At 47.6% G+C, this 16,085-nt stretch overlaps 1 long non-coding RNA gene across 1 annotated transcript in view; it reads left to right on the forward strand.

Moving 5' to 3' along the window:
- LOC147706019 (uncharacterized) overlaps nucleotides 1-5,813 on the forward strand; it is a 162,035-nt gene extending 156,222 nt beyond the window's left edge. The window contains exon 3 of the long non-coding RNA XR_015297344.1: nucleotides 3,462-5,813. This is a non-coding gene — a long non-coding RNA (uncharacterized LOC147706019). The remainder of the gene's footprint in view (nucleotides 1-3,461) is intronic.
- The last annotated feature ends 10,272 nt before the right edge of the window (nucleotides 5,814-16,085 follow it).

Here is a 16,085-nt window from a genome sequence, read left to right on the forward strand (position 1 = left end):
AAACCACAGTTCTATGTTGTGTACTGTGATAGAAAGAAGCAAAATGTCAATGTCAGTTAAGCAAAGTGATCAATAAAAATATGTGTTGCACGGTTACTTTATCATATATGTATTTTTCTATGCATTTTCTTGAGGCTGAAAAGACTGTCACGAATCTGCTATACCTTAAGTTATTATGCGTGATTCCTCTTGAGTCAGATGCAAAATGATCAAAATTATATCACAATCTGAAGCACTTCAAGACGTTTCTGTGTTTCACTCTCAAATCAGCTCCATCCGAAGTCCCTTCAAACCCACAGTAACTCTAGCCATTACTAGGGGTCTTTCTTGTGTCTGATACAAAAGTCTGGAAAAGTTTTCAGGAATCTATGTTACCTCAAGTGGTTACTAGGCTGTTCGTGAGGAACCTGTAAGAGACAATAAAACAACCAAATACAAAAGCAAATGGTTTTGAAGCGAGTTTTCTGACTAGACATGCTTTTTAAGTTTCAAAAGAGGAGTTTGTTGAACATGAATGAATAAACATCAATACTTCATATATTCCAAACATCAAAAATGACATAGAGATAAATATCAATATTACCAATGGGCTGAGTGTAGAAAATCACACTTATGGCCGAAAATAAAAAGGCGAGACATAAAGCTTTAATAGGCATAGAGCAAGAACAAGAATAACTAGAAAAATATGGCAAATATTGATAATCACAATATGACAAAATCAAGTGGGCTGAGCAACTTCTTGTACATAGGGATTAGGAGCAAAATATTTTTTTAGCACTATCATCTAAAAATTGCATGATGGGAGACCATAATTGTAGACGTTTCTTGGCAAGAGACATAGGAAATACAAAGGTGGTATCTAATCTATGATTATGACAAACAGAGTACCACCAAGCTAAGCATCAGAGTTTGGATGCATCTTTCCAATTTTTTCTAATTTGTTGAAAAGCAGCAGCTAATAATAAGTCAATTATATGTGATTGTGCTTTCTTTGTATTCCAACCCATGGAAAGGCTACCAAGAAAGATGTTAGCAGATAAAAGGGAGACTTCGGTATGAAATATGGTATTGATTTGTGTCCAGACTCTTTTCCAGAAATGAAATACATGTGGACAAGTGAATAGTAAATGCGTTAAATCACCTTGCATCGGAAAGCACGACCAGCAAGTGAAGAAGAGAATTTGTGTACCATTGGCCGCTCTGGATGATTCCCTCATTTTTAACCAAATCTTGTTCCATAAGGGAATAGGCAATTGTGTATTCAGGTCGAGTTACCAGGAAAGCTCTATTTTTTTTTTTGCCTCTCTCAATGGAGAGTGGAGAATTTTGATAAATGACAATACAAGGTTGAGGCTTTTGGTGTACTTCGAAGTAGGTTATACCATGTACAATCTGGTAGCGAAGGGAGAGAAACTAAGGATTTAAAATGAGAGTATGACTCCAAGATTGCGGTACATAGAATTTAAAATTTGTGTTGAAATGAGGGAGGCAACTGAAAGAGAGAACATGTGTTTGAAAATGTAATAAAAGTATTGTTATAAAACAGTTTATGAAATAGTCGTGTTGGTATGGGCATTGAGATAATAGAAATATTATAAAGGATAATAGGAGTTAACATAATTTTAATGGTGTCAAGCGGCCCCACCACAAAAGATATAAGGGTTGCCACTTAGTTGTACGGTTAGTCAGCTTCTCTATACATTTATCAAAATTTCGGGAAATTGATGTTTTATTAGAGGAAGTTAACCTCAAACCAAGATGTTTGATTTGTTGTGGACTCCATGTAAATTTAGAGATTAAAAAGTCCTCTCTAAAAGTGTAATTGGTTAGGGGGAGTAATTTGCATCTCTCATTGTTTAATCTATATCCAGAAACCACTGTATATGAATGGACCTCTTTCAAAAAGGCCGGGAGGGAGAGGTGAGGTTGAGAAAAGAACATAAGTACATCATCTGCATGAGCTGCTAATTTAACTTGTTGCGTATTTGAAATAAAGCCAATAACAGATTGGTTTTGTCTTAATCTGGATAAGAAACGTTCTAAGGCTAAGTTAAAAAGAAAAGGCGATAAGGGACAGCCTTGCCTCAACCAAGTCAGTGTACGAAAAAGGAACAGCCAATACACTCTATCGAAAGCCTTTTCTGCATCCAAGGCAATAGCAGCAAGAGGCTCTGTGTATTTTGATGATTTTGATATATTGTCAAAAAACAAACAAGTATTGTCGGTAATAGAATGCCCCTTGACAAAGCCTGTTTGTTCTTTACCCAATAAATAAGGGAGATGCAAATCAAATCAAAGAGCTAGTGCTTTAGAAAAACGTTTGTAATCTATATTGACTAGAGAAATCGTCTGTCATTTTTACAATTCCGTAAATCCTTGGCTTCTTTTGGAATGAGACAAATCAGGGCCTCTAAAAAGGTTCCTGAAGGACTACCCAAGTCAGTGAAAGAGGAAATAAGTGTATGTAATCTTGGGAGAAGAATATTTTGGCAAAAATCATGTAAAATTCCACAGTGAACCCATCTGGGCCTGGGGCTTTATCTTTCTTAAGGGTTTTTTGTGCATTAAGCAATTCTGCCTGCATAATATCAGTTTCGAAGAGTTCCAAGTATGATGAGGGGTTTGAATACTTTTGAATGGAGGAAAGGGAAAGAGAGATGTCCGTATCTGTGGGTGTGGTATCAGGTTTGTACAACCGCTCATAGAATTAAACAAATTCTTGTAAAATATCAACATATCTGTGTCTTGGCGTATTGGTATGGTCTATTATAGATTCAATATGGAGCTTACTCTGTTTAGTCTTAAGATAGTTAGCTAATAATTTGCCTGTCTTCTTTTGTCCTCCATTGAATTTTGCACTGGACTTTAATTAATATAAAGAAGTACTTTCGTGATATCTTTGTTGAACTTAATTTTGGCATTTATAAGATCTGTGAGGAATTCTTTCAATTTAGAAGTGTAATAGGAATGTTCCAAATTCTTAATCTTAGAAAGAAGTTCCGCGTTCAATAGCTGGGCTAGCTTTTGCTTTTTGGATACGTATCTGATGATAAAATCACGTGCAGAAGCTTTGAAAGCATCCCAGACTGTGTGAAAGGAGATATTGTCAGTGGTATTAATTAGAAATTTTGGGTGAAAAAAGGATGTAAAGGAAGCCTTAAAATTAGGATCTAGAAGCAGAGAGTTGTTGAAACACCATCTTCTGGGGTCTGCAGATTGAGATAAAATATCTAGCTGAATTGATACAGGGGCATGTTCAGAAATGAGTATGGAACCTATATCCGCTGAAAGCAAGGACTGCGAGATATTAAGTGAGATAAAGATGTAATCAATTCTTAACTGGGTCTGATGAGGTGGAGAATGGAAGGTGTATTCCTGTGTTGCATAATCTCCAAGCGTCTGTTAGGTTTCAATGCTTTACAGTTTGTGTGAAGGTTTTGTGTGTTTTGTTTGGTATGCAGGAGACCTTGGATTTCCGGTCAAGAAAAGGATCAACTATCTGGTTGCAATCACCAGCAAGAATACAATTCTCTGCAGGATTCTGAGCAATCAGTCGAGAGACTTGGGACCAAAAGGAGACATCCCCATTGATGGGAGCATATACAGTGAATAAAGAAATCAGAGTACCCTCAATCTTTAAATTGGTGAACAACCATCTACATTCCTCATCTGTATCCTAGAAAGAAGCTTAGCATGGATTGATTTGTGACACAAAGTTATGACCCCATTTCTTTTGCCATCACCGGGTGAGACAATGACATCACCCACCCAATTTTTCTTTAGCTTTAAAGACTCCTTTTTTTCAAAAAATGTGTTTCCTGCAACAAAACAATATTAAAATCTAACTTAGATAAATATGATAGCACTCTTTGTCTCTTGATGAGGGAGTTTTAAGCCTTTAACATTCCACGTAATAATATTTAAAGCCATCAAATAAAAAAACAAAATAGATGGTGAAATAAATCAGCCTTAATGCAAATATAGTTGACAGGAATATGTGATACAAATACATATACAATAACTTCAAAACTCAAAAGTTAAAGATGAAGGAAAAAAGAGAAAAGGCATACATTGTGGGTAACAAGGAGCAAAACAGTTAAAGGGGATAGAGAAAGGGCACATAGAAGTTTGAGAGAAAGGTAAAATTACAGTGGAGAGAACGACACAAAAAAAGAAAACCATACCTACATATAATCTAATACATATGGAAGGTAGGGGGGGGTGAGGCCGCATGGAACAATGACACATCCGGACTCCAAGAGGGAAGGCGCGTGGAACCGCAGGGCAAACAACAGGTACAAAGGATCGATCAAACGATAAGGAGACATAACCTATGAGGAGAGAAAAATGGTTAATATTATTCAGTGAAACTTAATAACCAACATCAGTTATTATACTATAAGGAGGATTTCTTGAATTAGTTAACAGGTATTGAAAGAATCAGTACAACAGGACCAATTATTTATTTATCCGATGAGGAAGTATCCATAGTTTCTGCATTACATGAATTAAGGAAGCTTTTCAGCCCTATAGGATCTTCATAAGTAGTAGTCTTATTATTATAAGTCACTTTAAAGAGGCATGGGTGAAAGAGGCCATATTGTGCACCCATAGATCAAGGGTGTGGTCTTATTGCCAGAAACTCCTTATGTCTGTCAGCAGTAGTTTTAGCATAGTCCTGTCAGAAGAACAAAGAGTTAGCTGACCATGAAATACGATTGATGGACCTATCAGCCGATAGGATCCTGAGCAAGTCAGTATATTCCAGAAATTACAGAATGACCCCTCTCAGTTTTTTTATATTGGAAGAAAGACTAGACATGCTTAAACCCCATTTGTTTTGCATTGTTTATTTGTAAAGCGCCAAAGCATTTGCAGACAGGAAAGGGTGCCGGTTCAGCTGAGGCAACAAATCCGGCCCTCACCGCCCGAGTAACTAGCTCTCACGACCCCACCCCTGCCAGCCCAGCGGGGAAATTGCCCGATGCCCAGGTCCGGACTGGCTTCAGTGGGCACCAGGCGTTTCCCTGGTGGGCCGGAAAGTTGGGACCGTTTTTGGACAGGTGGGGACCGTTTTTGCCACTGGGGATGGTTTTGCAGCAGTGCTGCAAAATCATCCCCATGTAACAAAAGTGCAGCAGCAGTTATCACGCATGCCCCTCCCCCCCAACATTCCCCCCCGGTCAAATATAATTGCCAGAGCTGGTTTGCATTCCCAGTCTGCCCCTGCCGATGCCTGGTACAGCCAGTCTGGGCCTGTCTCCAAATACTAGCAATAACACATGGCAGGGCATTGAATACCCTCTGGTTAAAGAACAGAAGCTATACCTGAACCTGGAGGAGTCAACAAGACTGTAGATATCAATAGCGCAGCATATGCCGTGGTACCAGGGCAAATTATTATGAGAGGTCCTGCGCACACCAGTTATGGCTGTATTTGACTACTTAAATAGTGGCAGGTCCATTTTCTTTGCTTGCACTAGGGCCCATAGCAGACTTTCTCCACCACTTGGAGTCACATCAGGAAACCCATGGTCTTCAGTTTGATGCCTCTGAGGTAATTAATAATGTTGTTCGACTGAAAACTTAGTATTTGATTCCCAAACGTTTTCATGTCTGTGTACTTCGTGGATTGACCTCGAACGGCATCCAGTTTTCATCTGCGCTTCATTAATTCACTAGTCGAAAACAGCAATATTTGTATAATGTAAGCACAGCATGTTATTGTTGGACTTGGAAAGTATTTGTAAATTAAAGCAACCCTTGTAAAACATTTTACTAATTTGAAACATACAATAAACATTTATAAGGCTCCGTTGCAATATTTCTGCATAGAGAATCTGCAAAATAATGCCCTTGATGTTGTATGAGGTATTTCCAAGCTGTATTAACACAATCTTATTTACTGATATATTTCATGTCACCTCATTAAATTTGTAAGGTTGTTGGCTGTTTCAACATGGGAAATTCACTCGTATTGGAGACCAGCTGATGAATTTACTGCACTGTGTTGCCTTTACAGGGCACCGCAAGGCCCTGATTGAACGTGCCATTAGGGTGCGTTTCACCAATTAAAATCTGATGCTATGGGAATCAAAATATATTTATTGCAATTAATAACCCGTATTGCAAGTATTTCTCCAACAGTGAGAACGTGCATGCAGAGTCTGATGCTTAACGTACCAAAATTAGGTCTGGGCGGAGTTTGCAAGCGACTAAAAAACTCAGCTGCACTATAGGAAGTTCTGCAAGTGTCGGATTGTGTTATATCATGCCGTTCACGCTGATTTTTAAGGCACATGTTTGTTCCATGCTGTAAAATCAGTGTTAACAGCACCACAGGCAGTGCAAGAGGGTGCTGCTTCTCTCTACTGCTCAAGTAAGTTTTCTACTCGACCTGCAGCTTCCTCAACACGAACGGAAGGTTTCTCAACATGAGTGATGTTGACCATCCGCGACTGTCCGCATTGAGAAATCTCGCCATGAGGTGGTCTGAAGTAAGATTTTCCTCACTCGTGTTGGTGAGCATGAGCGAGGAAAAAAATCCGGTCCGCGGATTTTTCTGAAACTACGTCCTCTACTCGGAGCTTGGAGAGGGCAAACTCCACAGATTTGGCAAGCGGATCGAAATTTCACACAATTTTATAATTGTTGTGCATACGGAAACTGCCATATCTGGCCACCAACATGAGTACAGTAGGTGGGTCTCAGCTTAAATCCAACAGTGTAAAGTCAACATTAATAGAACCCACATGAGCGTACTATCATACATTTATAACAGAGTGCCAAGACCAAAATGGTCCCACAATTTGCTCCAGATCTTAGTGTGTTTTTTAGGGAAGCCCCAGGCTTCATATACCGGCCTCCCCTCTTGCTCACACCAGTCCACATGCAGGTGTCATTGACACAGTGAGGGCAGAGTGGGTGATTTCCACTTGCAAGCTGTGTCTAAGCATGGGCGGAAAATCCGTTCCGCTCGCGGATTTTGCGGATTTTCGGGAAATTCGCAATCCGCGAGATTCGCGAATCTCCCGCAAAATCCGCAAATCCGCGAGCAGCGGATTTTGCTCGCACTGCTCGCACTGTTTGCGTGAGTTCGCGCCCCGCGAATAAGTGCAAAATTGCAGAAATACGCTCTTAGCAAAACTGAAAGTAACTACTTACCAGGTTCAAAAGTTCAGGCTCATCATTAGTAGCCATTTCCTGTAGTGCTTCCTGAGGGGCCCCTCCAGAGTTCAGTTGCCAGTTGAAACTATTATCTGACCCTGCTCTGAACCTCAGAATAGTTACACATATGCCACAAAGGTCCTGAATTACAGCTAAGGGAGACAAGCAGGAGCCAGGCTGGAAGTTAAAATCCATTAATCAGCCCCTAATTCATTATTGTCAGTTGGGGCAGGGCAGGTGTTGTAACTAATTTTGCAACAATGAAAGCACTTAGCAAGTGCAAAAGATCACTAATCAGGGCGCACTAAGGAAGCTGGTGCCAGCTAAAAAAATATTCTGTGACACATTAATCAGCCCCAAATTAATTCAGGTCACTTGAGGCAGGGAAGGTGTGCTTTGCTTTGCCGAAAATAATGTACACTGGACAACCAGAGGGTGTGGTGATGAAACAGAGGGTGGCATGGGTGGGCCAGAGGGTGGCATGAGTAGTCAGAGAGTGGCAGTGGTGACAGAGAGTGGCAGTGATGAAGAAGAGTGTCCCAAACAGGCTGGACACGTAGAAACAACAAGTTCGCAAAACTTGCGACCCGACAGGTAAGTTTGCAAATTGCGATATTGTAAAAACCCTCGCGAACTGGCAGAAACACGGGCGAACACAAAAAAAAAAAATCCGCAAATTCGCGGGAATTCGCGGATTTTGCGGATTGCGAATCCGCAAATCCGCAAAATTCGCCCATGCTTAGCTGTGTCCCATTTTACAACCATGTTGCCCGGTCAGCCCGTGTACCAAACATCCCCTCAAAAATCCCTAAAAGAACAATTTTCAATGATAGCCCCACATCCAACCCAGCACCTCTGAAAATGTCTGAATTGCTTCACCCCAGTAACTTATAATGAGAGAAAATGTCCACACCATATGGTAAAAATCAGCTGGGGCATGTGGACACCTAAAGCATGTAGGACCAGGAAGGAGATGTGCGAAAAGTAGACAGCTGTGAGTGAGATAAGTATAGTGGAGGTAGTATGTCTGCACTAGCGGCAACCTGGGAATGCAGGCGGGATACCCTGGCGTCCCACCAGTGTAATTCTCCATAGGTTCCACCCATTCCACCCATTGAGTTCTTAGCAGAGCAAATGTGTCAGGTGCGCTAATGGTTAAATAACAGTAGATTTGGGAGATTCTCCCTTTCTCCCTTTCAGAAATGCACCCATCAAGAATTTTAGTCCTAGAGGGCTGTGTTCGGCATGATCCATGTCTTGGTGCACCCTCAAAGCATGTCTCAGCTGAAGGTATTTGTGAAATTCTGTAGATGATAGAGCATAGGTCGATTGGAGCTCCTAGATGGTGTATATGGGTACTGGACCAGGTGTCCCTCAATAGGGAGATGCATACCTTGTCCATTTGGTTAAATCTTCCCAGGCTGGCTGGCTCACAAAGCCATATCCCTCTCCATAAAGGGTCTGCAATATTAGTTTGCAGTCCCAGCTCGTGTAGTGAAATGTTGCATGCCAGAAGAGAAGAGTCACCCTGGTCACCTCAGGGAGTATCCGAGGAATATGGGCACCGTAGAGCCTCCCCATCATGGTGCCAAAACCCATGGAGGTCAGCTCGATCCTCTGAACAACCCCCATTAAACCAATCGTGATAACAAGCATTTGAGATGCCAAGTAGTTCAGGAAGAGGTTAGCCATGCCCAAGCCCCTATCATGTGGCGCCTGTTGACAATTAGCTAGTGCTTGTCTCGGCCTGGATTTGTGCCAGAGGACGATGCTGCTAGAGAATCCATCTCCCTGAACGACTGACAGGACACCACTTGCTGGAAGCTTTGAAAAAGACATAAAAAACATAGTAGGGTCATCATTTTGCTATCATTCCCACTACATTAAGTGTGAGAGTCCCCCATCTCTTCAGATCTGCTTTCACCCTCCAGAGCGGCGAAGTGAAGTTGATATTCCATTCCAGCTCGGGAAGGAGTGCAATATGAATTCCCAAATAGCGGAAGCGCAAGCATCCCACGGGAATGGATGTCTGCCATTTGGCACAGTCCCAAGAGGATGGAGCGGGACCAGTAATGATTTAAAGCAGAGCTTTCCAAGCTATGTGTCCCTACACAGTACTGTGTCGCCTACAAATGGTGGGTGTGTCGCGGGCACTTAGCACATAACTGCTGCTAATTAGGAGAGGCATTCCTAGACTCTCTACTCTATGGGGGCCTAGCGATTCACAACAAAGCCTCATTAACAAGTAAATGGTCTTTTAAAGACCTGTGAAGTGCTCAGGTGCGCTGTGTGTGTGCCCGGGAAGCTGGGGTGAGGTGACAGAGGATGATAGACAGAGGGAGAAGGAGGGAGGAAGACAGAGAGAGAGAGGGCGACAGACAGAGGGAGGAGGGCAACAGACATAGGGAGGACGGAGACAGAGGGATGGAGACAGAGGGATGGAGATGGAGGGAGGGAGACAGACGGAGGGAAGGAGACAGGCAGAGGGAGGGAGAGAGACAGAGACAGACAGAGGGAGGGAGACAGAGAGAGACAGACAGAAGGAGGGAGACATACAAGAGGGAGACAGTCGAAGGGAGGATGGCGACAGAGGGATGGTGGCAGAGGGATGGAGACAGAGGAATGGAGACAGAGGGAGGGAGACAGAGGGAGGGAGACAGAGGGAGGGAGGGAGACAAACGGAGACAGACAGAGGGAGGGAGACATACAAGATGGAGACAGACGGAGACAGAGGGAGGGAGACATACAAGAGGGAGACAGATGGAGACAGAGGAAGGGAGACAGAGGGAGAGAGAGAGAGGGAGACAGAGGGAGAGAGAGAGGGGGAGAGAGAGGGAGATAGAGAGATGGAGGGAGACAGAGAGAGAGGGAGGGAGACAGAGAGGGAGGAAGACAGAGAGGGAGGGAGACAGGGACAGACAGACAGATAGAGGCACGGACAGTGACAGATAGAGGCAGAGACAGAGAGGCAGAGAGACAGAGAGGGAGAGAGAGACAGAGGGTGACAGGGGGAGACAGAGGGTAACATAGGGTAACAGAGGGAGGGAGAGAGAGAGAGGGAGACAGAGAGAGGGAGACAGAGGGAAGGAGACAGAGGGAGGGAGACAGAGGGAGGGAGGGAGACAAACGGAGACAGACAGAGGGAGGGAGACATACAAGATGGAGACAGACGGAGACAGAGGGAGGGAGACATACAGGAGGGAGACAGATGGAGACAGAGGAAGGGAGACAGAGGGAGAGAGAGAGAGGGAGACAGAGGGAGAGAGAGAGGGGGAGAGAGAGGGAGATAGAGAGATGGAGGGAGACAGAGAGAGAGGGAGGGAGACAGAGAGGGAGGAAGACAGAGAGGGAGGGAGACAGGGACAGACAGACAGATAGAGGCACGGACAGTGACAGATAGAGGCAGAGACAGAGAGGCAGAGAGACAGAGAGGGAGAGAGAGACAGAGGGTGACAGGGGGAGACAGAGGGTAACATAGGGTAACAGAGGGAGGGAGAGAGAGAGAGGGAGACAGAGAGAGGGAGACAGAGGGAAGGAGACAGAGGGAGGGAGACAGACAAGAGGGAGACAAACAAGAGAGAGGGAGACTGATAGAGAGGGAGACAGACGGAGAGGGAGACAGAGGGAGAGGGAGACAGAGGGGGAGAGAGAGAGAGGGTGACAGAGAGAGAACAAGAGGGAGGGAGATAGAAGGAGGGAGACAGACAAGAGGGAGACCGACAAGAGGGAAAAAGACAAGAGGGAGACAGACAAGAGGGAGATAGATAAGAGGGAGACAGAGGAGAGGGGGAGAGAGGGAGAGAGAGGGAGAGAGAGAGGGAGAGAGAGAGGGAGAGTGAGAGGGGGAGACAGAGAGGGGGAGACAGAGAGAGAGGGTGAGACAGAGATGGGAGACAGAGAGGAGGAGACAGAGAGAGAGAGATGGAGGGAGGGAGGGAGGGAGAGACCGAGAGGGAGGTAGATGGAGGCAGAGGGAGAGTGAGGGAGACAGAGGGAGATGGAGGGAGAGGGAGGGAGAAGGAGAGAGAGGGAGGGAGACGGAGGGAGAGGGAGGGAGACGGAGGGAGAGGGAGGGCTAGGGAGGGAGAGGGAAGGAGAAGGAGAGAGAGGGAGGGAGATGGTTGGAGACGGAGGGAGAGGGAGGGAGACAGAGGGAGAGAGAGTGAGGGAGGGAGACGGAGGGAGAGGGAGGGAGAGGGAGAGAGGGAGGGAAAGGAAGAGAGAGGGAGACGGAGGGAGAGGGTGGGAGACAGAAGGAGAGAGAGGGAGGGACAGAGAGGGAGGGAGAGAGAGGGGGGGAGACAGAGGGAGGGAGAGGGAGAGAGATGGAGACGGAAGGAGAGAGGGAGGGAGACAGAGACAGACAGACAGGGACAGACAGAGACTGATAGAGACAGGGACAGGGGCAGACAGAGGCAGGGACAGGGACAGGGGCAGACAGATAGAGGCAGGGACAGGGGCAGAGAGACGGAGAGGGAGACAGAGGGGGAGACAGAGAGGGAGACAGCGGGAGAGACAGGGAGGGAGACGGAGGGGAGGGAGTGTGAGGGAGGGAGAGAGACAGAGACAGACAGAGACAGGGACAGAAAGAGACAGATAGAGGCAGAGACAGGGACAGGGGTAGACAGAGCCAGGGACATGGACAGGGGCAGACAGATAGAGGGAGGGACAGGGACAGGGGCAGACAGATAGAGGCAGGGACAGGGGCAGAGAGCCGGAGAGGGAGACAAAGGTGGGAGACAGAGAGGGAGAGAGACAGAGGGAGAGAGAGGGAGAGACAGGGAGAGAGGCAAAGGGAGAGGGAGAGAGAGGGAGGGAGACAGAGGGAGAGGGAAAGAGAGGGAGACGGAGGGAGATGGAGAGAGAGGGAGGGAGACAGAGAGAGAGGGAGGGAGACAGAGACAGACAGAGACAGGGACAGACAGAAACAGATACAGGTAGAGACAGTGGCAGACAGATAAAAGCATGGACAGGGGCAGGCAGATAAAGGCAGGGACAGGGGCAGACAGATAGAGGCAGGGACAGGGGCAGAGAGACGGAGAGGGAGACATAGGGAGGGAGACAGAGGGAGAGAGACAGAGGGAGAGAGAGGGAGGGAGAGAGGGAGGGAGAACATTTTCATCCGGGGGAGAACCCCCCCCCTGAATCCTCCTTATGTGGTTTGGGCTCACTCGCTCACTACACTGACTTACTGTGTCCCAAAATGATGCATCTCTAAAAAGTGTGTCACTAACATGAAAAGTTTGGAAAGCTGTGATTTAGAGTGATTAACACACAAGCCAGAGGCCTCTTTGTAGGGTTTGAGGATACGATGACAACACAGGCACGTCTCTGAAGTGTTGGATAGAAAGGGGAGATGGCATCTACATGTATAGCAACACAGTAATCATGGCTCGTGTCCCACATCCAGTCATGAACCTGTGCATCGCACTGAATAAGTTGCACCAGTGGCTCAATAGCAAGGGCAATGAGGAAGGCAGAGAGAGGACAGCCCGCCTCGTTCCTTTGCGAATAGCGATTGGGGTCGATAACACACTATTAATTTGCACCTGCGCAGTCGGGTTTGAGTAAAGCAGGTTTACATAGCCACAGAAGCGGGGACCCAGTCCCAACCTCTGCAGACCTTGGAACAGAAAAGACCAGTCTACTGTGTCAAATGCTTTTTCAAAATCTATCAGTAGTAGGGCAATGGATTGTGTCAGTAGGTTTCATCACCCCAAAGCAACATGGAGTTGCCGAAGGCAATGCCTCATGCTCCCAGCATGCATAGAACCACATTGTTGAGGGTAGATAAGGGTGGTCGGAGCTGCTTTCAGTCGAGTGGCTAGTATCTTGTTAAAAAATGTAATTTCCCCATTGATCAGTGAGATGAGCTGATAGTCTGCACAGGCACTGGGCAGAGTGTTCGACTTTAGCTAGTGCTTGTCTCGGCCTGGATTTGTGCCAGAGGACGATGCTGCTAGAGAATCCATCTCCCTGAACGACTGACAGGACACCACTTCCTGGAAGCTTTGAAAAAGACATAAAAAACATAGTAGGGTCATCATTTTGCTATCATTCCCACTACATTAAGTGTGAGAGTCCCCCATCTCTTCAGATCTGCTTTCACCCTCCAGAGCGGCGAAGTGAAGTTGATATTCCATTCCAGCTCGGGAAGGAGTGCAATATGAATTCCCAAATAGCGGAAGCGCAAGCATCCCACGGGAATGGATGTCTGCCATTTGGCACAGTCCCAAGAGGATGGAGCGGGACCAGTAATGATTTAAAGCAGAGCTTTCCAAGCTATGTGTCCCTACACAGTACTGTGTCGCCTACAAATGGTGGGTGTGTCGCGGGCACTTAGCACATAACTGCTGCTAATTAGGAGAGGCATTCCTAGACTCTCTACTCTATGGGGGCCTAGCGATTCACAACAAAGCCTCATTAACAAGTAAATGGTCTTTTAAAGACCTGTGAAGTGCTCAGGTGCGCTGTGTGTGTGCCCGGGAAGCTGGGGTGAGGTGACAGAGGATGATAGACAGAGGGAGAAGGAGGGAGGAAGACAGAGAGAGAGAGGGCGACAGACAGAGGGAGGAGGGCAACAGACATAGGGAGGACGGAGACAGAGGGATGGAGACAGAGGGATGGAGATGGAGGGAGGGAGACAGACGGAGGGAAGGAGACAGGCAGAGGGAGGGAGAGAGACAGAGACAGACAGAGGGAGGGAGACAGAGAGAGACAGACAGAAGGAGGGAGACATACAAGAGGGAGACAGTCGAAGGGAGGATGGCGACAGAGGGATGGTGGCAGAGGGATGGAGACAGAGGAATGGAGACAGAGGGAGGGAGACAGAGGGAGGGAGACAGAGGGAGGGAGGGAGACAAACGGAGACAGACAGAGGGAGGGAGACATACAAGATGGAGACAGACGGAGACAGAGGGAGGGAGACATACAAGAGGGAGACAGATGGAGACAGAGGAAGGGAGACAGAGGGAGAGAGAGAGAGGGAGACAGAGGGAGAGAGAGAGGGGGAGAGAGAGGGAGATAGAGAGATGGAGGGAGACAGAGAGAGAGGGAGGGAGACAGAGAGGGAGGAAGACAGAGAGGGAGGGAGACAGGGACAGACAGACAGATAGAGGCACGGACAGTGACAGATAGAGGCAGAGACAGAGAGGCAGAGAGACAGAGAGGGAGAGAGAGACAGAGGGTGACAGGGGGAGACAGAGGGTAACATAGGGTAACAGAGGGAGGGAGAGAGAGAGAGGGAGACAGAGAGAGGGAGACAGAGGGAAGGAGACAGAGGGAGGGAGACAGACAAGAGGGAGACAAACAAGAGAGAGGGAGACTGATAGAGAGGGAGACAGGCGGAGAGGGAGACAGAGGGAGAGGGAGACAGAGGGGGAGAGAGAGAGAGGGTGACAGAGAGAGAACAAGAGGGAGGGAGATAGAAGGAGGGAGACAGACAAGAGGGAGACCGACAAGAGGGAAAAAGACAAGAGGGAGACAGACAAGAGGGAGATAGATAAGAGGGAGACAGAGGAGAGGGGGAGAGAGGGAGAGAGAGGGAGAGAGAGAGGGAGAGTGAGAGGGGGAGACAGAGAGGGGGAGACAGAGAGAGAGGGTGAGACAGAGATGGGAGACAGAGAGGAGGAGACAGAGAGAGAGAGATGGAGGGAGGGAGGGAGGGAGAGACCGAGAGGGAGGTAGATGGAGGCAGAGGGAGAGTGAGGGAGACAGAGGGAGATGGAGGGAGAGGGAGGGAGAAGGAGAGAGAGGGAGGGAGACGGAGGGAGAGGGAGGGAGACGGAGGGAGAGGGAGGGCTAGGGAGGGAGAGGGAAGGAGAAGGAGAGAGAGGGAGGGAGATGGTTGGAGACGGAGGGAGAGGGAGGGAGAGGGAGGGAGACAGAGGGAGAGAGAGTGAGGGAGGGAGACGGAGGGAGAGGGAGGGAGAGGGAGAGAGGGAGGGAAAGGAAGAGAGAGGGAGACGGAGGGAGAGGGTGGGAGACAGAAGGAGAGAGAGGGAGGGACAGAGAGGGAGGGAGAGAGAGGGGGGAGACAGAGGGAGGGAGAGGGAGAGAGATGGAGACGGAAGGAGAGAGGGAGGGAGACCGAGACAGACAGACAGGGACAGACAGAGACTGATAGAGACAGGGACATGGGCAGACAGAGGCAGGGACAGGGACAGGGGCAGACAGATAGAGGCAGGGACAGGGGCAGAGAGACGGAGAGGGAGACAGAGGGGGAGACAGAGAGGGAGACAGCGGGAGAGACAGGGAGGGAGACGGAGGGGAGGGAGTGTGAGGGAGGGAGAGAGACAGAGACAGACAGAGACAGGGACAGAAAGAGACAGATAGAGGCAGAGACAGGGACAGGGGTAGACAGAGCCAGGGACATGGACAGGGGCAGACAGATAGAGGGAGGGACAGGGACAGGGGCAGACAGATAGAGGCAGGGACAGGGGCAGAGAGCCGGAGAGGGAGACAAAGGTGGGAGACAGAGAGGGAGAGAGACAGAGGGAGAGAGAGGGAGAGACAGGGAGAGAGGCAAAGGGAGAGGGAGAGAGAGGGAGGGAGACAGAGGGAGAGGGAAAGAGAGGGAGACGGAGGGAGATGGAGAGAGAGGGAGGGAGACAGAGAGAGAGGGAGGGAGACAGAGACAGACAGAGACAGGGACAGACAGAAACAGATACAGGTAGAGACAGTGGCAGACAGATAAAAGCATGGACAGGGGCAGGCAGATAAAGGCAGGGACAGGGGCAGACAGATAGAGGCAGGGACAGGGGCAGAGAGACGGAGAGGGAGACATAGGGAGGGAGAGAGACAGAGGGAGAGAGAGGGAGGGAGAGAGGGAGGGAGAACATTTTCATCCGGGGGAGAACCCCCCCCCTGAATCCTCCTTATGTGGTTTGGGCTCACTCGCTCACTACACTGACTTACTG

This window comes from Lissotriton vulgaris, chromosome 7, assembly GCF_964263255.1.
Source record: "Lissotriton vulgaris chromosome 7, aLisVul1.2, whole genome shotgun sequence".
NCBI classification, from domain to species: Eukaryota; Metazoa; Chordata; class Amphibia; order Caudata; family Salamandridae; genus Lissotriton; species Lissotriton vulgaris.